This window comes from Haliaeetus albicilla, chromosome 5, assembly GCF_947461875.1.
Source record: "Haliaeetus albicilla chromosome 5, bHalAlb1.1, whole genome shotgun sequence".
Classification (NCBI taxonomy): Eukaryota; Metazoa; Chordata; class Aves; order Accipitriformes; family Accipitridae; genus Haliaeetus; species Haliaeetus albicilla.
The window spans coordinates 4,433,791-4,457,788 of NC_091487.1; positions in this window are offsets into that span (position 1 = coordinate 4,433,791).

Consider the following 23,998-nt stretch of genomic DNA (forward strand, 5'->3'; position numbering starts at 1 on the left):
GCACACAGATCCAATGAAATCAAATGAGATAATCCCAGCCTGGTGCAGCCTGGAAGCAGAGGTGAAAACCTCCCAGAGCTCGCGCAATCAGAATAGAGCTCGGACATTGTCGACTTCCCCCTCAACTATTTCCAAATAAAACACTTTTGTTGCTTGGCTGCTCCTGCCAAATGAGCTAACAATAAAAGAAGGAACTTGCAAAGCTTCTATCCACAGGAAAAAAAAAAAAAAAGGGAAAAAGAAGTTAAAAATCTTTAGGAAAAAAACAAAAGGGAAAAAAACCCGAGAAACTATAGGCCAGATCCTTTGGCTGGAGTAAATCAGCACAGGCCCAGCTCTGTTGCTTTACCCCAGGCAAATTGTGGGCCTGGTGCTACTCTGCATTTCTCAGGGGTAGGGGGTGGTCTCCACTGGAAGATTGCGACACTGCAGGATACTTTTCCATATTAAAAAGGCGCTTTTTAGCGTTTTGTCTATTGCCAGGTTTTGGGTTTATTGAGGACTCATTTGGCAGAGCCACCCTGGAAGAACAATACAGATGTTTTATGGAGAAATAAACTGGGACTTGGGCTGGATTCTTTCAGTGCTGGATTCCACCTAATTTGGAGGGAGGAATGGCTCTTTTAATGAAGGGTGCAATCAAAACCTGTACAAAAAGCCAATATGCCCTGGGCAAAGGGAGCAGTAGATACACTGCCCCTCTCTGCTTCAGCAGCCCAGTAAATTCTGGTCTCTTTATCACAGCAAAAGCCTCCCTTCTCACATACCTCTTCAACCAGGGAATCAGAGCTCCAGGGCTTCATCAGGGCTTCCCCTCCATATCCTCAGCTGAGTCTCTTGGAGGGAAGTGGTGGCCCCTCAACAATGAAGGGTCTTTACAGGTGAGATCTGCCGCAGCTTTGTAAGGAGCTGATCCTGTGGAGACAACTTCTGAGCTCTCCCTCAGTGGGGACCCACGGTCATCCTCTTCATTAGCAGCATTTTTCAAATGGCAGCTCCTGGAGCACTTAGAGATGATGTAGGACCTTCACTCATGAAAGATTGTAAGGGAAGGGTTGAAAAATTATGACTCTGCGCTCACAGGCAGCTATGGCTGGGCAGGTTGGGCTCACTCCCCTGAAAGGAAGGCAATGCCAGATGACTGAAAAATCCAGGTTAATTGTTTATTGTCAGCTACTTCTCTTCACCCAGTCCTTCTGTCATGAGTTGTGCCTAATGAAAACATTCAACTTGATTCACTACCTAATCCACTTTGTTTAGTCTCCACTCCTTATACACTGAAAGGAACATAGTGTGAGTACCTGTTAAACCAGGGCAATTGTCATCTACAGAAGAAAGCATTTGCCCACCTCTACAGCAATGCTAAGTACTCACTGTAATTCAGGTCAGATCAAGCGAGAGGAAAGCTGTAGCCTAGAAAGCCTTCTTTATCTTTTCTTTAGCTTCTTCCTTACTTCACATCACACAAATTTTGCTCTTTGCATCAACCATCCCTTCAGATCTTTTTGTGGAGCTCAACACTTTGGTTAGCAAAGCAAAGGAAGAGAGACTTGAGTGTTAAACTGACATGCTTTCCCTAGGGTTATTAAAAGTGGCCAGATGTGCTGGGCTATGCTATAGAAATGTCCACAGTGGAGGACTCCAAAAGTGAAATATTGGAACAGAATTTATGCAAGTTCCTAATCACAGTCTTGCAGGAAACTGCAAGGTACCAGAAAATAACATACAGCCTAAGCAGCTCTGAGTAGTTGACAGTTTGCAAGTCAAGGACTTGGCTGACGGAAAGAAAAGAGTTTTCAGGAATTGCTTTGGGCCAGCATCTAGCAAGGTAGATTAGGCTGGCTGTGATCCAGCAATGCCCTTAAGCACATGCTTAACTTTAACCCTGAAAGAGCCACTGAAATGAATGGAACAAGCAGCACCCTCGTGTCTCAGACATTCAAGTGCCTGCTGATTCAAGACGAGCTTGTGTGGCACTTTGTAAGACTGAGTCACAGCAGTGAAATGAGCCCACCTTTCCAGCTGGAGGTTTCTGTTTCCAGCACCTGCTCAGGCTGCATGGGGTCAGTGCATCAGGCTACATGCAGGGACAGAAATCTCCTATTCTGAAACCATTTCTAACTTCTTCTAATTTATTTTCCTGTCTTTTGAAGTCAACAGCCAACTTTTCAAAAGCACCTGTGAAATTTACCCCAGTAGGAGTGGCTGGAGACATTCCTGCTAGCTCTTCCAGAGCCTGGATTTCACTGACATCTCTCTGTTTCAGTTTGTTTTTTAAACAGTACACGGGGTTTTTTGACCTGTCTTGGGAAATTCAGTTTAGAGGATAGATAGGTTTGTTTAAGCTGGAGTTTCTCAGCTCTGGAGTAGAAATGGCTACATTTAAGGCAAGGATGGAAGGTCCCTTTGAGCCCCATGGAAAGCTTGTCCAGGGGTACAACAAGGGATACAACAAAGACAAGGAGTTGGTTTTGCCTAGCAGTTGAACATAACAGTACTTCTATTTATCTGTTACTGCTACTGCAGACCTAAATACTTGATTTTTAGCCACCAATGACAAGATTAACAACTGTACTCCCTGATCATTGCTGGGTTAATATATTTTATTTCCTATTTATCTGATGAAGGCAGTGATAGCCAGTTATATGCTGTGCAATGTGCAATTTTTGGCTGGGCCTTCCTTCGTGGTCTCTGTTTGCATTTGCATTAACCTTGGGAGTATTAATCAGGTCATGTAGACACCCAGGAACATAAACCAACTCAAACACCCAAAAGATACACACCACACTCAGAATCAACACACAGAAACCACAGGATCGAGTGCAGTGTCCATTAACTGAACCAAATCAATCACATACACACTAAGGGAGACCAAACATAAAACATCTGATTCCCACCAACCTCTAACTATACAAACCTGAGTAAATACTAAAGCACCCTGAGACATGACCAGCTTACTGTCCCTAACAAATATGATGTTAGCACCCTGAAAACAGGGTCCTGTCCAGGTAAGGAAATTACTAGCCACGAAAAGCCTTCTGATATGACCAGTGGTCTAAATCATGCTGAAAGCTAAGTCATTCAAGGCTCAGCACTCCCCAGGAAACAACCTCCAAAGTCCATACCCTCTAAGCCCAGGTGTTATAATACTTTCCACAAACATGCCAAGCTTGTTCTTATAACAAGGTGTTATTTGTCCCCAGCTCCTACTGGAAGGCTGTTTCAGAGCGTCCCTGCTCTGTAGTCACAAACCTTCCTCTGATTTGAGCCTAGTGTACTCGGGCCAATTTGTACACATTTAGCCTTGTGTTCTCTGACTTACATAGCTTATTTTCCTCTCTGATGTTTACCATCCTGATGTATAGATGTATAGCCATCACCCTTCTTCTCAGCTTTCGTTTGTCTCAGTTAAAAACTTAGCTCTTTCATTCTTCTCTCAAAGGAAAAGCCCTCCGTCTTCCCAGCATCTTCACCATCCTTTTCTGTATGCAGCCCAGGTCAAATTCACACCTCAAGAACATGGGGACCAGAATTGTCCATCAGATGCCACACAAGGCTTCACCAGTTCCTGGGAAATGGCATGCCTACCTTCTCCATGAAGAAACACCTTCGGGGATATATTTGAAGTTATGCATACCTTTTTCAGAGCCCATCCTGTGACTGAGCTATCCACACGTGTTTCTTCTCCTTTGTCATCTACAGCTGACGAGTCTTTAGTTTATAGTGGAAATTCTTATTACTCCCTAAACTCATGACTTTGCATTTTGCACTACTGGATTTCATCTCATTTCTATTACTCCAGTCTTCAAGGTCATCCAGTTCTTTCTGTATGGCACGCCTCCCAAGTTTGTGTCATCAGCAGACTTCAGCAACATGCTATATTTTGTGCCAAGGTCATTCATGAAAATATTAAATAAGATCCATCCCCAAGACGAATCCTTGAAGAACTCCACTCATATACCCAGCCAGATACTTTTCCTTTTAATGCTACTTGTTGTTGCTTAGTCAGTTCTTCAAGCGTCTTAACGGTACTCATTCTAATCTCCAATTTATGTGATAAACATGCAAACGGCACAACATCAAATGCTTTACTGATGTCCAGATAGGTAAGACTCATTGCATTCCTCTTGCCTAGAAAGCCCAGCTATCTAATCCAAGAAAGCTGCCAGGTTTGGCATAACTTCTCCCTGCACTCACACAAATTATTCAGGATGCCACCTCACTCTTTCTGACTGTGAATTCTCTTGACATCTACTTCCCTCAGGAACCACAAGTCTCCTCAACGGAGACCCCCCCACATAAGCATCCTCTTGCCAGCTGGCCCATGGCTGTGGAACTCATTTCCCATAGGAGCAGAATGACCATGAACCTCAGTGCTACCAGTATGAAAGGAAAATAAAACCTGAATAAAGCCTCGCCTTTACAGAGAAAGACTGTTTGAACTCTCCCAGACCAATGGTCCCAAGTAAACTAGCTCATAGTGAGGCAGTTTTCATATGACAACTAAGATACGGTGAGGATGGTTCAGCTTGCTGGTAAGTAAAATCTTACACCTGCCCGACCTATTGTCTAGTGCCAGGTTCCTAGGAATGATTATGCCTTTGTGCACTAAAATTAACAGTGTTAAATTCATGTTGTTAAAGCATGAAGCAAGTACCACTAATGAAAGAGGTGTTGGCTGAGTTACTGTAATTTTGCCTAATGTAATAACTGTTACAAAGAGGCATGTGGTTTGATGCTTACACACATAGATGGCTTTATGTACTGGCATTTTATTATTGATAAAATCCACCAAATGCAGTACAAACTTGCATCTATTTTTGTCTCATCTTAAGCAGGGAGGAAAAGAAAATGACATCAATCCAAAGGGAATAAAGGTTATGTTACTTTCCTTTGATAACACTGGGAAATAAGCAGCTTGCCATTCGGGATTCATTGGTATTCACTGTAATAAACACACTTCCTGATGTATGTATGTGATTATAACGAGCACTGTACAAAAATGACACTGTAATTTAGAAATAAGACAAACACAAGTGATGTAGTTCAAAGCTCTGCTGCGCTTACTGGATTTTTGTTTGGTTTTCTGTTTTGTTTTTAACTGACTCTCCATGCCCACAAAAGCAAGGATAGCCTCAAGGGTTGCCCCAGCTGAAAAGCATCTGCAGTGATCCCCGCTGACCTTTCTTTCTGATAGCACCCCTCCTGCCTTTTAATGGAGGCCTGAACCGAGTCAGAGGTGAAACAGATAAATGACTGAAGATCCAAATGTTTTCTCAACAGGCAAGTTCCCACATGCTCAATTTTGTTTTCCTCCATGAAGAACAAGAGGGGAAAAAATTGCAAGTGATTAGCTAATGAACATCTGTTTTGCTTTATTTGGGCTTCCTTGCAGCCAGGGGTTGCATTTACTAATTTTTATTTCCTACTAAAAACAAAAAAGGAGCATTTTTTCCAAAGCCTGTAGAGGAGTAGGCTCCTCACAAGTGTGGCCGTTCTTTCCACCACTGTGATTACCTGGCCCACATGCCACGTCCTGTGTGGTTACCTTCTGTCCTGAACTTTTCATGTGGTTTGACATGTCTTTAATTTAGACAATCAGACCACGTCTAACCTGAAACAAAAACACTCTTTGGAGATCCTGAGCCCTTTCTGAATTCTACAGATGTCAACCCAGCAGGATGCGATGTCAAACTGTTAATTATATGTGTAAACAGGGTCGATGGTAATTACATACTAAACACAAATATTATCCGATGTAAATATAGACTGATTGTGCTCTTGCACTACTGACTGCTAAAAATAGCCAGTTTAAGGCCCAGCTCTGCAGTGACTTCAGTTGGGCAACGCCATTGATTCACGTTGACTCATGCATGCTCACTTCAGCTCCTGAATTCATCTCTCTAATTGTTTATTTTCAGGGCTTTTCACAGAACCGAACATCTGACCTTGCACAGGAATAATCAGAGATGGTATTTATGAACAAGCACCTCAGAAGAAAACAATGGAGATCTGCTCTCCCTTCAACGCACAGAAATCCAGTCTTCCAAGAGGGCTGAAGCACTCACCCGAACTTTCCCAGCCCTTTCAGAGAGTTTCAAGCAGGTTCCTAAAACCTTTTGCCGCTTTGGGGAATTACAGCCTTTCTTTGCATGACCAATTCATTTCAGAGGCAACTATGGCTCCTTCATTGTTTACTGTTGCCCAGCATTGAATCAGGGGTTAAGGAAATAAATTGCTGGCCATAAACCCTTTAAAAACATGTTTTAGTTTCTTCCTCCCGCTCCCACAGATTTACCTTCCACTTACTTTGCCAATGAGTTGCTCACTCCAGTCTGTCTTCACTGCAGTCACAAAGGCCCCCAACCCTGATGATACATTTTTATTCAACAGTCTAAACTCCAAAATTATTGAAATGGCCATTTATGGCAAATCTTGGAGCCAGATCCAGAGCAAAGTTGCAGCAGTGTAAATCTAAAGGGACACTCATGTGACACTTGTAACTGATATCATACTCTGCCCCATTTTATCACCCCCATCTTTCTTTATCGTCAGACTGTCCAACCAACTTGTTCTCTAGAGAAGTATCATAAACCCACAGGTAATTGCAGGATGGCCACACAGACAGTAAAAAGAAAAAGCCTGCAGATGGGTAGTTCAAAGCGAGATTTCTCAAAAAACACCAAACCACTGAAAGGAGCCAAGCTGTGTCTCATTTGCGGATGTACTGAGCATCTATAAGTTTATTTAAAATCAGCAATAGCTGCAATATGCAATGCCTATCAAAATCAGGCATTTACCCACAACTGTGGCTTTTGAAAGACGTGATTTACTTCAGAACTGAAGAAGAAATAACAGGGCTTTTAGACAGACTAATAAATGTATGGTCCAGATACTTTTCCAGTAGCATATTTATTGTCCAAGGCCTCCAGTCAGCAGCACACTTAATTTTAAGCACATGCTTAAGTGCTTTACTGAACAAAGCCGAAACGTGGACCTACCAGGCAGCTCAAGAAAAGTACTTTCACATTAGTCATCCTTCATGAGCAATGATAGCAACTGAGCTTTTTAGCATTATATGCACAATCCAAACTTAGAAGCAGCTTTTCTCTTTGCAGCTGTAATCTAGCAGAGAAGTCAGCAACCTTAGAGAGTAAGAAGGGTTTTCCTCGCTTCTTAGGCTGCCCCATATGACCAGTAGATGATCCAGTATGGAGCCCTGGAAAGGCTTCATCCAGTGTTGCAGGGGATGAGTGGCTGGTGCACAGCTTTCAGAGCAGATGGTGGTACTGACTTACAGAAAGGTAAAGGAGGCAGGATTAGGCAAAGCTACAACTGCACTGTTACGCCAAATAATTTTATGCACCTGACTGTTAATGCACATCTGACAAGGTTAGAGGCTCACCAAAGTCTGAATACTGCTTAGCATCCCACCTACCCCAGCTATTTAGTTTGAGAGACAAGGAAGAGATCCAGGGTGACCACATACATTACAGATGTGTAAAACCCTCCTTGCTTAGTGAATGCACTGGGTTAATATTCTACTCCAAAGATTGTGTCCAGAAAAGGGACTGTTGGTAACTCTGCAATCTTTAAAAGAGAAAGGAAAAGTAATAACCATATATTGTTCTATAAGGCGTGTGGTATCAAACGAAACTTGTGTCAGTCAGAAGACTGCAGGGCTTATTTTGATGTAAGAGATAATTTCAGAGAAATAAAATGTTGACAGCAGGTACCAATTTCCTGCAAGATTCAGCAACTGTGATTAGTCACAGCTCCTCAAATAGGACATGAGGCAGGTAGGAGTATTCATTTGCTGAGGACGAGAGTTTGCACAATGGTGGGTGACTACTGGCACAAGCAGTCCCACAGACTTGTCATTAGCCTGACCTTGCTGGGGTCACTTATTCAAGTAATTGCTTGACCTGATGTGCCTGGAGATCCCCAGACTGACCCTCAGAGTCTGTAAGCTGCCTCTCTTCACAGAGGTGCGCACACAAGAGAAAGAGGAGCTATGCGAGCTCTGGGCCTCATGAAGCCTGGGTCCCTTTAGATTTATGCTTTGTGGATGACTGACTGTTTAACTGAATTGTGCTTGCAATGTCAGCTTCCCCTGTATAAGATGCCAAAGAATCCTCATGGGAGAGAGAGGGGTGCTCCAGCTGAAAAAAAATCATCATCCACTGTGCATCATACTAAACACTAGAGAATTCACACAAAATTACGTCTTTAATGGAAGGGTGGATTCTCTGGTACCCACTTACATCACACTGTGATCTAACCTTTTCCTGCTTTCGTCCTGTCTTCCATCTTCTGATGGCTAATAAGGGTTGAGCTTAGCTTTCCCTGTGCTAGGAGGAATAATTAGGTCTCTCTCCAACACCTGGCCATATATTTGCATAAAGCTTGTTAAAAGCGAATATTTTTGAGAGTCTCTCAGATTTGGGTGAAATTGGGCTATGGGTAGAGACTGATGGGGGCAAAAAGCAGGGACAGGGACCCACACACCTAAAGAGTCACACAGAGCATGACTGCATAAATCTTTCTTTCCCCTGAGGAAATCAGGCTAAAAACAATGACCAAAAATGCAGGTGTAACTCTTGTCACATTGCAGACTCTTGCTCATTTAACACAAGAGTCTGTGACATGTCTCACATGTGGTAGTGCTTGGAGGACTTGGCTGCAAAAAAGTTCATGCCAGGCTCCATTCATACGCACTGAGAAAACAGTTCTTATGTTCACAAATTTTTAGTCTAAATAAACTAGACAGGCAGAAAGTTGACAAAATTTTCATTTCAGAACAGGTAAGGGTTCAGATCCACAAAGATGTTCAGATACTTCATTCCTATTTATTTCAACATGAATCAAGCTACAGAGTATTCTTTGCAGATTTGGGCTTAAGTAATTTGTCCAGTGTTGTTCTGGAAATCTGAGAGAACCCAGCTCTTGCACATGTCGGTTCAGAGCCTTAACTGCAAGAGCAGATCTTTTTTCTGAGCAAGTCATGTCCAGCATACCAGAACTGCAGAAATCTTATGAACACTCCAGCGCTAGCGTGGACTCCCACAGAGCAAATCTGAGCCTTCTGACAATTTTCTCTGTTCACTTTTAGAGATCCCGCAGGAGCAGTCTGAGAGTCCCAAAAGAGCCACCAGTTATAAAGCACTGTTCTCTATGCTCCAGACCCATTTACAGCTGCCTCTGGTCTGCCCCGGTTTTGAAAGCTGCGCAAGACATGCAGGCTGCTCAATGTGCCTGGCAGGCACCGGGCCCAAACACTTCTGCCTGAACTGTTTTTCGAGCCTTCCTCCCACAGGTGAGTGGCAATCACAGGAAATAAATTGCCCAGGACCAGTGATGTGTGTAACTATGGGATGGGGAAGTCAGGCCTTTCCAGTCTAGCTGGGAGCTCGAAAGCAAGAGGCTTGCATGCTGTTCTGGTCCTCCCTTTCTTTGCAGTGCTAAGCCAAAGGGTTTGTAGTCCTCTACAGCTGCCCTAAGAGACAAGGAGAAAGCTGGTAGTTTGGTAGCCATTTAAAATGTCATCCACCAACGCCTGCATCCAGTTTATATCCATGCAGAACAAGGACCGCACAAACAGACGTACATGCACAGGTTTAATAAGGTGATTGGCTAGATAAATGCAGGAGAGGAGGAATCATTATGAAAGGCAGCAGGAGACCTGGATTTTCCTTGGTTGTATAGTTGAAGCTCCTCTCCCTCCTCCCCAGTGTGCATAGACCTGGACTCCACTGCACTGTTGCTGTAAAACACGGAACTAAAAAAACCAGTTATTTCCCTCAAAAACTCACAGCCTAAGTAGTTTTTCTCTAGCAAAGAACACTACAGTCCATACAAGCTTCTATTTTCCTCAGCGGCACTGACGGAATCCTGACTCTGTCTGATTTTCCAGGTCACTTTTCTGCATTGCCTACACGCCTCTGAAGCCCACGGAGAAGGGGCTGAGACTCACAGAGCTTTACAGACATCACTTCACAGCACCAAGGAGATGGGTGCTGTCCTTGGGAAGTCAATGAAACCCCAAGGGCACAGAGGTTTCCAAGGCAAAGTAAGTAAAAATCTTCCTGCTGGTTCTGATGGTTTGTGGATCAGAGACTTGTGATCCTACCCCACGCCTCAGCTCCCAGACGGCAGAGCTGAGAAGCAATCCCAGAACTCCCAGCCCCCATTAATGCCTGTGAAACTTAAAGATTTGCAGAGTTTACTTGCAAAGCCTTTTAGAAGCAGAGACGAGTAAACAAGAGTGAAAAGTTAAACAAAGGAAATACATTTATGCTTGTACTGTTTTCAAGTTTATGCAAACAATCCATTTCTAAAGCTGTCACTGACACTCCTGGCACGTTCTCATTCCCCAGCTCAGAGTCATGTTGGAAGCTGAAATCACAAGCATTTCTGAGATGCTTTGGGCAAAATACCTCCCTCAGCTCCACCAGCCGAAAATCAGTGAAGTCCACTGCAGCTACAGAGCCACAGCAACATCCTTGTGCACTGACTGATTCTGGAAGAAGAGGGAGAAGAGTCTGAACTTCTCCGGCCACAGTGGCTATGGAATAAATTGATATAGAGTTAGCCAAATGAATTATGAAGATCAGTTGAAGAAATAACAGCAGGAAATCATCAAGCAGAGCAGGAATTAGAAAATACTACTTTCTAGCTGGTCAGGCAGTAAGTGGAGCTGCGATAAAAGTAACCTTTCGCTCACGACTTGACTCAGGGAAAGGAGACATGGACAGCATGCTCTCCACCAGCACAGCTCACCAAGCTCCATGTAGGAAGGGAGGGCACTCTGCTAGACCCAAGCGCTACCATGAGCATCAGTGCAGTGGGTTCATTTCTCCGGTAGCTGCTCAGGGGAATTGTCCTGCTCACATTAATTATCCTCTGGATGTTGGATTCTGCAAACTGCACAGCATCCAGTACAGGAGGGATATGGAGGGATGGGGTTCCCATCTGGAAAGGTAGGATCATCCCCCCAGCAACCCTGAGTGCTGCAGAGGAGCTTTGCTTCTGCCTTTTAATGGCAGGACTGGTGGGGAGTGGGGCCAGGGGAGCAGCCAGGGCCTGGCTCCTCCCCAGCCTCCCCATGCAGCCTTGCACAGTAAAGGGGAAGCAGTCCCTCTGCCAGTTTTCACAGGAAAAATAAAGGGTCACTTTCTGCACTGGCTTCCAGGGTTAGAGTCTGCTGAGGTCAGCAAAGCCACAGTTTCCCAAACTATGTCTCAAGAAGTGGCATGGGTTTATTTCAAAGTGAAAGCATGCACATTCACGACAGGCAGCACAAGCTTTGCTTCAGCTAGAAGACAGCACGGTTGCCATTCAGACGCCTCCTCACCCTTTTTCCTCCCCTCCATTCAGCTGCACGAGACAGCACGTTTAACAGCTGATCCATCTGGAGGAGAGCCTACAAAGTTAATTTCTAGCTTTGAGATGGTTACTGGTAATTGTAGGTAATTTCAAATATAATTGCAATCGAGTTGAAAAAGCTCTGTTTGCAATGTTTATGCTCATCACTCTAATTTAAGACCTAGAATGCTGGATATGCTGCTCTTCAATACACACCCATTTTTCATCTTCCTGATTTTACCACTAGTGATCATAAAAACAGCCCCAGCAAACCACAGTCTGCAATGCAAGACAAATGTTTGAAAAGTTGCATATAAAGTTTCAAGCAAAGCTGCTTGAAGGTTAACGACGGAACATGTTAATGATTATCAAATAGACAAGGAAAGCCGCAAAGCGCTTCGAACACAGAAATGCAAGAGCCCCTCAAAATAAATGGTGGCTAACCTTGTTTAGAATAATACTTCTCTTCAAAGAAATGGAACTGTTGCATGTCGCAAATATGTCCACATGTCGTTTTAATACAGGAATAATTACCCATGGCATGTTTGTTAGTGGAAAAAGCAAAGGTCTCCTATTACTTACACATAATAAAACCTGCATTGTTTACCATGAATGAGTTATATGAGACTGGTAATAAATAAGTGTTGTAACAAACTTTGGTGCCCAGGCCTACAAACTGCTCTTAATATCTGCAGTTTGGTAGCACCTAGAGGCCCCTGGTAAAATCTGTGATGCTGAGCCTGCTGCAGAGTAAGAAATTGCCTGTTCTGAAACACATAAAAGACGGTATAGGTAGAGTAAAAACATTCAAACCCCTGAGCAGGATGACTCAAAACACACAAGTATTTCCAGAAAGCACATCAGAGAGGGTCACACTGCAGATGACCCATCTGCTCCCTCCATGATGTGCCCTATATGTGCAGCCATGTGGGTGGAAAGCAGGCAGGGGACAGAGCAAAAGCAAAGTTTGCGCTTTCGGCACTGGATAGATATTACCAAAGAGACTGCAATACGCAAAGCTAATTGTATGTGCAACTGCTCACAGACTGGGGACTCTAACATGACCATTTTAAAAGCTAGGCTACACCCTTGAAGTTAAAATCAACAGCCATGTGCTGGCTTATATACACTTAAAATATCTGATTTTTAAAAAATACATTTGGCTTTCTGTAGTTGACAAAACTGCTTTGTAGTTTTAAGCTCTTTAGTAGCTAAAGTCGTATCTGCCAAATCTGTGCATGTATCAGAGTATCTCCATCCATATCTCTATCCATAGCTAATCCCTGTGAACATGTGCCTGCTTGAAAAAAAAAAAAAACAAAAAAACCCACCAAACCAAAAACCTTAGCTTGCTATATTCTCCACTCAACAAACCAAGACAGTTAAAGGAACTATTTAAAGCTGGAACTACTCAGGAAATGATTTGTTTTCCTATGAAAAATTTAGAGGAAAACTTAAAAAAAATCCTTTTCCTCAACATTTTCCTACTTTTTGTTTTAAAATGAAAAAGTGTCTTTTCTTAAACTGTTTTTGTTGGGTTTTGGCAGCCATTGAATCATTTGAAAACTGTTGCAACAGAAAATTATCCAGCTAGCTCTACTGAGAGCATCAATTCTGTGAAGATTTGAGTACTGGCTTATTTTAATGCAACCCACAAAGGTAAGCCTCTTTGCAGAGTTAGGTCTGAAATTCTGTACTTAAAAAAACTATATGTAACATATCTGAAGCAAACTTAAAAACCTTGCTTTAGTAATGAAATGGACTTATTTTAACTTCTCAGTAAGTTGCTTTATATAGAGAAGGATTCAGCTGTGGGATTACTGGTAGATGCTACACACAGTTTGTAGCCGTGCACCACTTGACCCAAGATGGATGTCACTCCAGGCAGTGTTAGCTGCTCCTTCATTCACCCCAAGAAATGCAGGCACATTTTCCTACTTATTTCTGTTTATTCATTTGAAGAATAAGGAGTTTAGGACAATTTAAGACCATCACTTTAGGCTCTAGCAAAGTCCTAGTTACTCCTTGTTGGGTGGAAGGGTTTACCAAAGATAAGGGGCTTTAAGGAAAAACAAATGAGCAAACCAAAAGAGAAAAATTCAAGCAAATTAGTTTCATGCCAGCCTTGCAAGTCAGCAAGGCTCCTCCAGACTTATGCAGGAGAAAGCCCAAATGCTTGCTCTAAAATAACACCCCAATCTCACAGGCATCAAACCCATCCCAGTGAGCTCTGCCCTTCCCCAGCCACTTGGCTTGATGTGTTAGACCCACAACCCCACACAACCATCTGCTAAATGTGGAAAAAGGAAAAGCTGAATGACTTACACTCAGGAGTAATGTTGGTGGCCACCAGGACTCCAGATTCATCAGCAGAAAGTCTCTCACCACTCCACTGTCAGTGAACTCCAGTTCCTGCTCTACAGGAGTCAGGGGCCAGCAGGCAGCAACCATGCAACAGGATGGAAGCATCCAGCTCCTTATGACTATTTCCACTCTGTTCTTTCAGACTTGCAAAGTTTTCGCTGTGCTATCTGTGACTATAACATCATATAAGGCTTTACTGAGGAGGCAAAATAATAGGGGGGCCTCAGAAACATGGTAATCAAAGGCAGCTGCATGCAAGACATTACAATCTAGCTCTAAGAATAACCATTAATTGTTTGCATGGGTCAAAAAAATTAGCTCCCATGAAAAATGAATATTTATTGAAGCTTAATGAGAAGCTGGTTAAACATAGCAGAGAAATAACAGTAATGGAGAAAAATTCAGGACCCTGATTCTGAGTGCCTGGAGTAACCAAAACTGATAGAGAAACTGAGACAATGAAGTCTGATCCTAAGGAGCTTGACTGGTTATGTTTATTAGTTCAGTTCATGGGTCACCTTCATGTTATTTAAGGGTGTCTGGAAAACCCTGCAGTGTTATTCAAGTTGAAAGGGCACGAGGACCACTGAGGTAAATCAGAGTCTTTTCCTGGGAGGACTCTGGAACAGGTTAGCAAGTAAAAATAAGGAAAAGGGATTTTTCTTGCCAATATTGTGCATGCTGAATGTCCTAGAAATATCCCTCTGGGAACACAGAGAGCAGTGCTTTGAATGGACTGTCTTCAGCTCACCGATTTGTTTTCCCCCTTTACCTTACATGCTGTCTTCCCACCCAGGCTGAAGGCATTTCTGCATAACCTGTCATCCAAAGAATAATCTCAATCCGTACACAGGGGTCTAAGTAAAACCAAGAAAAAACAGCTAGAGCTAACCCACCACCTCGGTCCACATCGTTTCCTAGGCTGGCATTGTGTTTAGCCCACAGCGATGAACTTGGCTGCACAATTGTCAAGACAAATTTGAAGCTCCCAGCCCGCCAAGCACTCATAAGAACAAAAGAAAGGCAGAAGGGATCAAAGTTGGAAGGGTAAAATGAACCTACTGTAAGGGGTACACCTCTTCGCCTTCTAAGCTAAAACAGCACACTAAAATGCAGGGCAAAAGTATCCCACCCCAGAAACTTCTGCTACTTCTGCCAAAGGCCGGTACACCAGCAAATATAAGACTGCACTCCTTGTTCTGTGGGTAGCAATTAGACCTGAAAGATGGTCTCATGTTATGCCCTTTAGCGTCCCAGCATGGTTGAGACGGCAGCAGCTCAGGAGTCCCAATGTGCCTTGCTCAGCAGTATCTTGCTTTGGTCTGACGGCACCACAATACCACGAGATGGAAATCAGTCTCCTCTTCATGTGTGCATAAGTTAGTATCTGTTAGCCATATGCCTGGGAGGAAGACAGCAGAAGATAATGTGGTATCATGCACAATTTGAGTGAGATGTTACTCTTCCACAGTGGAGAAGTATGAAACCAGCCAGGGAACTTGTTCTTCTCATGAAACCTTTTCATTTCAGTTCTGCCATTTGGTCTGTAAAAGAGGGAATGGGTAATGGATGGGTAATCCCCAAGGAGCATCAGCCAAGTTCCCAGACTTATTTTTCAAATGCTTTGCATTTCACTGTGCAAGTTGGAATACCAGAAAAACGACCTTTCTTGGTAGCTGTTCTTCTATTCCTGGAACTTGGCAAAGAGACACTCAGTGATGCTAGAGATGCTCTAGTGTTCCACAGGCTAACAGGCAACGCAAAATACTTGGAAAAAATGCAGCAACTGCAGGGCCAAGGAAAAATATTTCTGGCGACAAAGATCAACCCTAACCTTTGTAAAATGCATGTCAACAACAGTATTGTTTATTATTACCAACTATAGTCCTGCTGCTACTTTTGAGCTGAGAACTGGTTCTGATTCATATTTCATCTGTGTTGTTCTGCATCACAAACTGCCATCCTTTTGCCTACTGCTCCAGTGAGGAAACTTAACTCTAGTATTTAACAATTAATCCATTGTATTTAGGATCCTCTATTCATTTTGAACCACTTGGAAAAAAAAATACAACCTTAATCTCAATACCTTGCACTCAGATTTTGCTGTTTATTGAAGTTTTCCAGTGCATTGCATAAATACACTTGAATTATAGATTTGATTTTAGCTGATTCCTAATATCTAATAATCCTGATATCTATTAATCCAGATATTTGTATTTGTTGTGTACTTTGAGTCACCTGATGTAGTTACTGTTTCTGATTCAGTGACTGAAGCTATATAAATAGAAGGCTTTTTCCAAAACTCCTACAATTTGATCCTTTCTCTAAAGTCACATTAGTACCTGTATTAGTAAACATTTCATTTCCGGGCACTGTCTTCTAAGAATTCATTCATTTAAAAGACTGAAAAGCAAAAAGGGGTGCAATTCCTGGCTAATTAAATTAAAGACCTTTGTTTGAACATAAGCTCTCTGTCCTGAGGAACCATATTTAAAACAACATTTAAAAAAAATCTGCATTTAGGCTTCAAAACAGAGCACTGCCAGTTAAGGAAAGCAGATATCTCCCTACAGCTCTCTCGTGCTTATGTCTCATGATGGAGTCTTTAATTACAGCATCATTTCAGAACATTTTTACATATCTTATTCACACAGTGAACAGTGCTTAATGAATGAGCAGCTATTCAATATTTTGCTCCCCCCTCACTGTGCACTATGTCTCTATGTCTTCTTTTGCAATGCAAACCCTGCTCCGAAGGCAGGGTTAATAATTTCTCTCTAGGTTTTTCCAAAGAGCATTTCAATGTAATATATGAGTGCCTGCCCAATATTAGTCAATTACTACTCATCCTGCAAAATGGGAAAGTGGTACACTTCCCATTATATAGACCAGGAGCTGAGGCACAGAAAGGAGGTCAAAAGTGCCCATTAATTTTCAGAGCCCAATTCGATATGCCTTGGACATGATTATTCACGGTACTTAGTATTATATACTACTTTATGCATTCAACATACTGCTCTTGTTGAATAAAGTGGCTGCTGGTGGTCCTTTGCACTTCTGCATATTGAATTTGTAGGATTGTAAGTCAGGGACACAGAAGGGGAGCCGCACACAAACAGTGACCCCCAGGAAAAGTCCCGTTAAGGGATGGCCCCACCTAGGAACACAGAAGCCCCATTTTCCCAGGCAGCATTACAACGCCTTAATTTTGGGACCATCCAGTTCGTCATTCATCACCCAATTCCCAGTTGCGGCACCAGCAGAGAAAGGAATCTCGCAGACAATAACCACATTACTAGGAGAACGGGAATTGTTCATACAGACATTTCTCTCATTTACAAAAGAAGGCAGTGGTCCAAGGGCAAAATAGCTTGTGGAGATACAATGAAAGGTCGCTATCCCATTGCAGATGTACAGGGGAGTTGCATGAAGGGCAGCTTTATGCTGATATTTCCTTCACAGTTTGGAGAGTTAATACAAGGAAAGTTTTGGGTTGGCCCTTCAGATTTGCAGTAAAATGTGCTCAGTTTTCCTGAGGGGATGGGTTTGTGTGTAGTTTATGAGACTGTTAAGAGAGACACAGTCCTGAGACTGTTGAGCAACTGTGTACCTGGGCTCGTGCCAGTGCCCATTGAGGAAAAGCCATGTGTGAGATGATATATTTCTAGCTGAGTCTTAAAAACTTCCAGAGATGAAGATTTTCCTCCTTTCCCCTCCACTGCCCACTCCAGTGTTGCACTCCCCTCCCAGGAAAAAGGTTTTCCCTAATGTCCAATGTGAACCTCCCACACTGCAATCCATGGACATCGCCCCTTATTTTATCACCTGCCACTACTAAGAAGAGTTTGATCCCATCATCTTTGTAGCTGCCCTTCAAACAGTCGTATTAAATCTCCTCTCACTGTCCTTTTTGCTTGGCCTCAACGCTGAAAGAAGCCAGGACACTCTGTACCTTCTCTAGGGTCCAGATAAACTCTTGGCCCAGAACAGAAGGCCCTGCTTCTTTCAAGGTTAAGGCCAAGCACCTGTACAACCATCCCAGAGCTCCCATCTGAGCTGCAAGCTGAAGTTTCCCTTCCATGTAGGCAGCTGGGGAGGGTTATTGACCTCTTTGATATGGACTGGGGACAGAGCCAGAGTCGGCATCAACAGAGGAAAATTCACATCAGTGTTTTCTTTGAGAGCAAACATAGTCTCTGATGTGTAACTTAAGGGCACTTCTGCGTTGTAAGGTCTTTCAGGCTCTAGCACACAGGCAGAGTGATGGAGGCACACAGAGTGGGATCCCAAGATCACAGGCAGGCAGAGACAGCATCCTCTCCATCCTGTTAACCACTGAAAAACTAAAAACGACCAAAAAAGCTGCTTTCTCCAGGTACCGTTACATTCTGGGAAACATAACAAGAGGCATCCAAGCAGGGAGGGAGTTTAGACCAGGTAGTACAACAAGAGAAAAGGCTGAGCTGGCTGTGGCAGTTAACCTCTGACAGACAGTCTGTAATATACCTGACACAGAAAACAAACCAGGTGGTGCCACTGCTCGGAAAATACAGACGCACAGCGGGGGGGGGGGGGGGGGGGGGGGGGGGGGGGGGACTGGGAGAGGAGGAGGGGGAGAGAGGGAAAACATGAGCAGGGGAAAACGGAGAGGGCAGGAGTCGTTAACCCCTGATAGCAAGTATAAAGTATTTTACTCCCCATCTCATTCATTAGACCGCGTCAACTCCAGAAGGACTACATCCATTCCCGCACATAAATCTAGCAAGATTCTCTTTTAAAAAGGCCAGACACTGACTTTGCCATGGCAATCCAGCTGTCTGGCCGGCTGCCTGCCCTGCAAACAGGACCGTGAAAGCTCAGCTTTCTAAGATGAGGGCAGCGCTCTCCCAGGGGCTCCCTGAGCCCTCTGCTCAGCACTACCACTCGCCCACTGCCTCCCTGCAGCCCAGGGAAGCGGCAGATCCCCAGGGGACAGCGTGGTCCTGTCCCTCCAGTTGGCGATGCCAGCCCAAGGGCAGGAGCAGCTCTCATCCCCACCCAACAGAGATCTTAGGGAGGCAAAGGCGTTCAGCAAGCTCCGCAGCATATGCAAAGCACTAATTCGCAGAAGCTCAGAGGAGCTCCAGAGCACCTTTTGGATGACTAATTTCATCGGTCAGCCAGCATCAGGGCTCCAGCATAGTCCTCTCAGGCATCTGATCATAGGAGATAGGATGCAGGAAAAAAATGGAACTCTGATCCTCTCTGCAGCACCACATCCTTAACAACCCTAAGGAAGGAACAAATCTCATTTACAACCCACACTTAAATCAGGGTACAATGCTGAGAGAAAGGAATTATGCTGAGTAGCTTGCATCTGCTGCTGGTTTGGAGCTTATCTCTGGGCTTCCAGCTCAAGGGGCTCATAATCATGGACACAGAGGGCCCCCATCTTGTCCCATGTTTAAAAGTTGCTCAAATCAATAACCACCCGAGCAAAGATTTGGGAAATGTAGGAAATAGTTCTGTCCTCAAAATCTAACCTGAATTTAGATTAGAGAGCTAATGATTCCAATAAAAGAACAAGGGCACAAAATCGAGCTATTTTTAACACATCTGTCTATGGTTAAACAACATTGTTTTTCTTTGTGAGAACTCAGTAACATCAGGAAAGTTGGATAGCCTTCCTCCAGCTGAGGTATTACAGGGCATCTTGTATACCTTGGCATTGTGTGGCTTTCCAGGACATCATTTTAACATGTCACAAATCAGACTTTATGGGCATTTGTCTATAATAAATCCATTGCAAAGCAAACACAAAAATTACAAGTTACATGTAGCCAGGTAAACTGCACAGAAGATCACCAGTGAGCAGAGCATTTTTTAAATCTATGAACCATAAAGCATTTTTGGTGTTTTATGATGGCAACATTTCTTTTAGGGCCTGATCCAGTCTCTTTGAAGTCAAACAGAGTCTTTCCATTGACATCAGAGGGTGTGGGATTTGTCTCACGGCAACTTATACCAATGAGAACAATATTTTGCTCTGAAGTCATTACTTTCTGCCATGGATGTTTTGAAAACAGCTCGTCACCTGACAATACACCCCGAAGGTACTGACAGTCCATGTGTTTTCATTATTTAAAAATGAGACTTGGTAACGGGCTCAGCTGTTTAGGGAAGGTAATATTTTTCTTAAGTACGCCTACTATAAAGTAAATTAGCAAAATCTTCTTCGAGCTGTAAGTAAAACATAAGGGCACAGCTGCCCTGGAGGAGTACAAGGGCTCCCAATGTAAACTCCACTGATATCATCACCATCAGAAGGTCATAAAATTGATTGATTATAAATACAGTCCTCATTTGTTTACAGCTTGCATTTTTGGGTCCTGGGTAATTAGCACATTAGCAATCTCTCAAAGTGAGCGCTTACAGGTGCCACTCCGAGATAGCCGCAATGGAAAACTGCACAAGAGGAGCCTAATTTTCCTTAACCAATTGCAGGATGGATGCATTAGGATGGAGGGGAGAAATGTCAGTTATGTAAGTGTTTAGCTACTTGATCACACCTACCCAGGAGCCAAGGGCGTAAGAGGGCATTAAAATGACCTGTTAATTTCCTTCAACGGTAAGGTAGCACCCAAAAAATGAGAGACATGTCAGCAATGTGAGGGAGATATCCTCTTTGTGAAGCCTGCGGCTGGGCAAGTCTTTTTAAGATTCTTTTCCCTCCACACAAGCCAACAAAGGAAGATAAAGATCACCCTATTTGTGGTAACTGGTACTTAGTTCCTTTTAGTTACACTTAAAATAAACTCTCTTTTAGTTCTCCAAAGGTTTCAGCCTTCAGACACACCACTACTGAGCTGTAAGCCAGCCACCTTCCTCTCAGCCCGTCTTGGCTCCAAGTTCACGACTACTCTGTGCACGCAGGACATTAAACTTTAAAGTCACGTTTTATTTGTACAGCTGGATGCATCAGGTTTATGCTTATTGTCTAATTAGCCAACTAAACCACTTTTGAAAGGGTTTTAATGCTTTACCCCCAGTGAGATCTCTGTAGTGAGTGTGTGTTGAAATGCTAATGGAGACAAAGAATTCCTTTTTGTAGGAATTTGCAGTATTTTGGATACATCTCGTGGGCCAAATCTTCAGCTGCTATGGCTTTGTTGGAGTGAGTCAGGCTATTCCCAATCACAGACGTTGAAGGACTCCTGAAATTTAACAGGATACTAGAGAAGCTATTCACTAATGTTGTTGTTTTAAGAAGGTTTAAAGCTCTACGGCTAATTTCCAGATTTTTGCTACCTTCCACAAAAGTTTGTTAGAAATGCCTCCTATAGTTGGAACAAGATAACAGCTACAGGATTCACCATCCCATTAACTATTAAAGTATGCAATATATGCCCTGGCATTTAGACGATTTTACAGATTAATTATTTCAAGACATTTCTGCTGGTATTACTTGCTGCAGAAGTAATTCAGAAATCTCATACCACCATTTTTTTTAATCCATAAAACTGGAGTAGCAAGTGAGCAAAAAGTTAAGTCTCTGGCATGTCCTGAGGAGCTGCTATTATCTGTTCATTAGAAAAGAAATCTTGCTTTACATTTTGGGGGGTATTTCTGTTAATTCTAACAGTGTTCTTAAATGGAAATATATGGGGGAAGAACTGCCTCTTATTATGTATTTGTATAAAATATAGCAAAAAGCAACGTGAGAAGTGCCTCTAAACACTACAACAACACTGGCAGTAAATAATGCTAATAACCCTTAATTATGTGCCTTATTTAATTCCTGTTTCCAAGTGCCATGAATATAATGTGCTAAATGATAGCAAATTAGCTTTAAAGATGTTAATGAAAGTTGCTTAGTGCTGAGGATGTTTTTTGCCATTCTGACTGGGGGGGAACTTCTCCATTAAGATTTCTCTGAATCCACAGGTCATCCATTCACTTTTTAGACCCTCACACCTCTACACACCCAGAGACCCATTTTCAACATAAAGCAATAACAGTTTAGTTGCTTTACTCCTCAGGTTTGTTTCATTTATGGTTGGACTTGATGATCTTAAAGGTCTTTTCCAACCTAAATGATTCCATGATTTGGATGACTGAATCTTCCTTATACAGTTGCTTGACTTAGCACTAACTCTACACCCATCAGTATACACAGCAGCCAACCCCTGAGCTTGGTTCATTTCAAATCTGCTTTGAATTCAAGGAGGCACAATTTCCCCATAATGTTTATCCAAAGACAAACATGACAACTTCAAAAGTAACAACTGTACAGGTGCAGAGTACTACACAATGCTTGCTTGGTCTGAAGAATTCACTGTTTCACAGTGTTCCTATTTTGGGCACGATGCCTCCTTATACAACTGTCTCATGACCAAACCACAGAAAAGATCGAGCAAATTATTCAATTTCTAACATTTGAAATTGCTAGGATTTTTATACTCAAGCCAGTTGCACTGCTAAGCCCATAAACACAACTTCAGTGGAAAATCAGATGGTGTTCCTGTAATATGATGACTCAGCAACATAAGCACAGCAATTTTTCTAGCTGTAATTGATATTCTTTATTGAACCAACTGATACAAAGAAGGGCAAAAATTGTCAACAGGAAGAGCTTTTGTTCCTAAAGTTGTCCATTCCCAGCAGCTGCATCACTTGTGCTAACATTATCCCTCCTTACAAGTTTTGCTTCACATTTGATCTTTGCAAGCACTAAGCGAAATAGGAGATAAGAGACGAAAAAACTTATCTTTGCAAAAAAACCAGACCATGTCTGCAATTTATCCCAGAAATCTCTCTGGCTATTTTGAAATGTTTTGCTACCATTCCCCTTAATTTGTTTTTTTCACACTGCTGTCTTGCTGCACTTTTGAGGCTGGATGATCACTTAATGTAAACTGTCACCTCCACACTGAAGTCAATGAGTTGAGTTGGTTTATAGCAGTTAAGGATCTAGTTCCTGGCAGCTCGACTTTGGCAAAGAAAGGGCTTAACTGTGTTTTGCAAACAAGCAGTGGACTTCATTCTTTTCTCTGTTCATGAACCAACATTGGTTTGGTAAAGAGATATTTGTTATTCAAGTACTTGTTGGACAGCTTGGATCAACAATGGCTCATTCCAGAAACAGTTCATTTCAATTTCTTGCTGCTCATGGGGTGAGAACTGTCACCTAAATCAGATGGAGCTGATTCTAATCTTTGAGGGGATGAGTAAGCCTTTTAAAAATAGAAGAACAAAGGCTGATGAAGAACAAATATTCTTGTTCACATGTAAATACAAGTACACATACAGAGAACAACTAATTCCCAAACTAGCATGCAAATAAAAATCTGTCCAGGCATACACAGAGGAGAGAGTTACCAAGGACCTCAGCAGACTCGGTCTGGCAAGCCCAGCTGGAGTAAAAGTATCAAGCGTTGAAGGGATTGTTATAGCCACTCTAATTAAACTTCTGTCCCAATGGCAATGGGATTTCAACCTCTAATTCTTGCACTGACCCCACTAAACTGTGGCTGAATTAGAGTATCCTCCCTGCAAGGCTATTAAGGCTTTCAGTGATGAAGCATTCAATGCATCCCTTAGTAAAATGCAGCAATGTTTAATTACTCAGTGTTGCTATTTGCTTAATTTTCCTGTTCAGAAATGTTCCTCCTCAGGTTCCCACCTATCAGTTCATGTTATTTCTTTCGCTGCTAGATTAAAACTCACTGCTGATATCTTTTTGTGATGGACAGACTGCAGACAAGTACACACTTCACTTCCTCTTTCAACACTTACAGTGACTGTCTCACAGTACTTGACTGGCACCTTTCTCTAAACTTTGGATAGCTGATGTGAGCTTCAGAAAAAATATCAAATAAAGGCTGAACTTCCTATGAATTTCTTAGGAAGCATCAGGATGAAAACAGTGTCCCTACACTGTACAGTGGTGTGTGCAGGGTTTTCTTTTCTTACATCTTTTCAGGTATGTAGGCACAGGCAGAAAAACAAGGGATTTTAAAAAGCTCTGCTACTTTAACTGCCTTATTAAAGTGGCACTTCAGATCCTGCAACCTCACTTACTACAATGTATTGCTTCTCTGCTTACACCACTTTCAGGACAGTTTGGCTTGAGTATCTGAATGGCAAGCCAAGCCAAACTGATTTCAGAACATTTTATGAAAATGTTAATATGCTTTGTTACATTAGCAGGCAGATGTGGAGTCTTTCCCACTTGGATTTTGACATCATGGTGTTGGTGCATCAGTGCATATGGCTGCCTGGAGCCTTATGG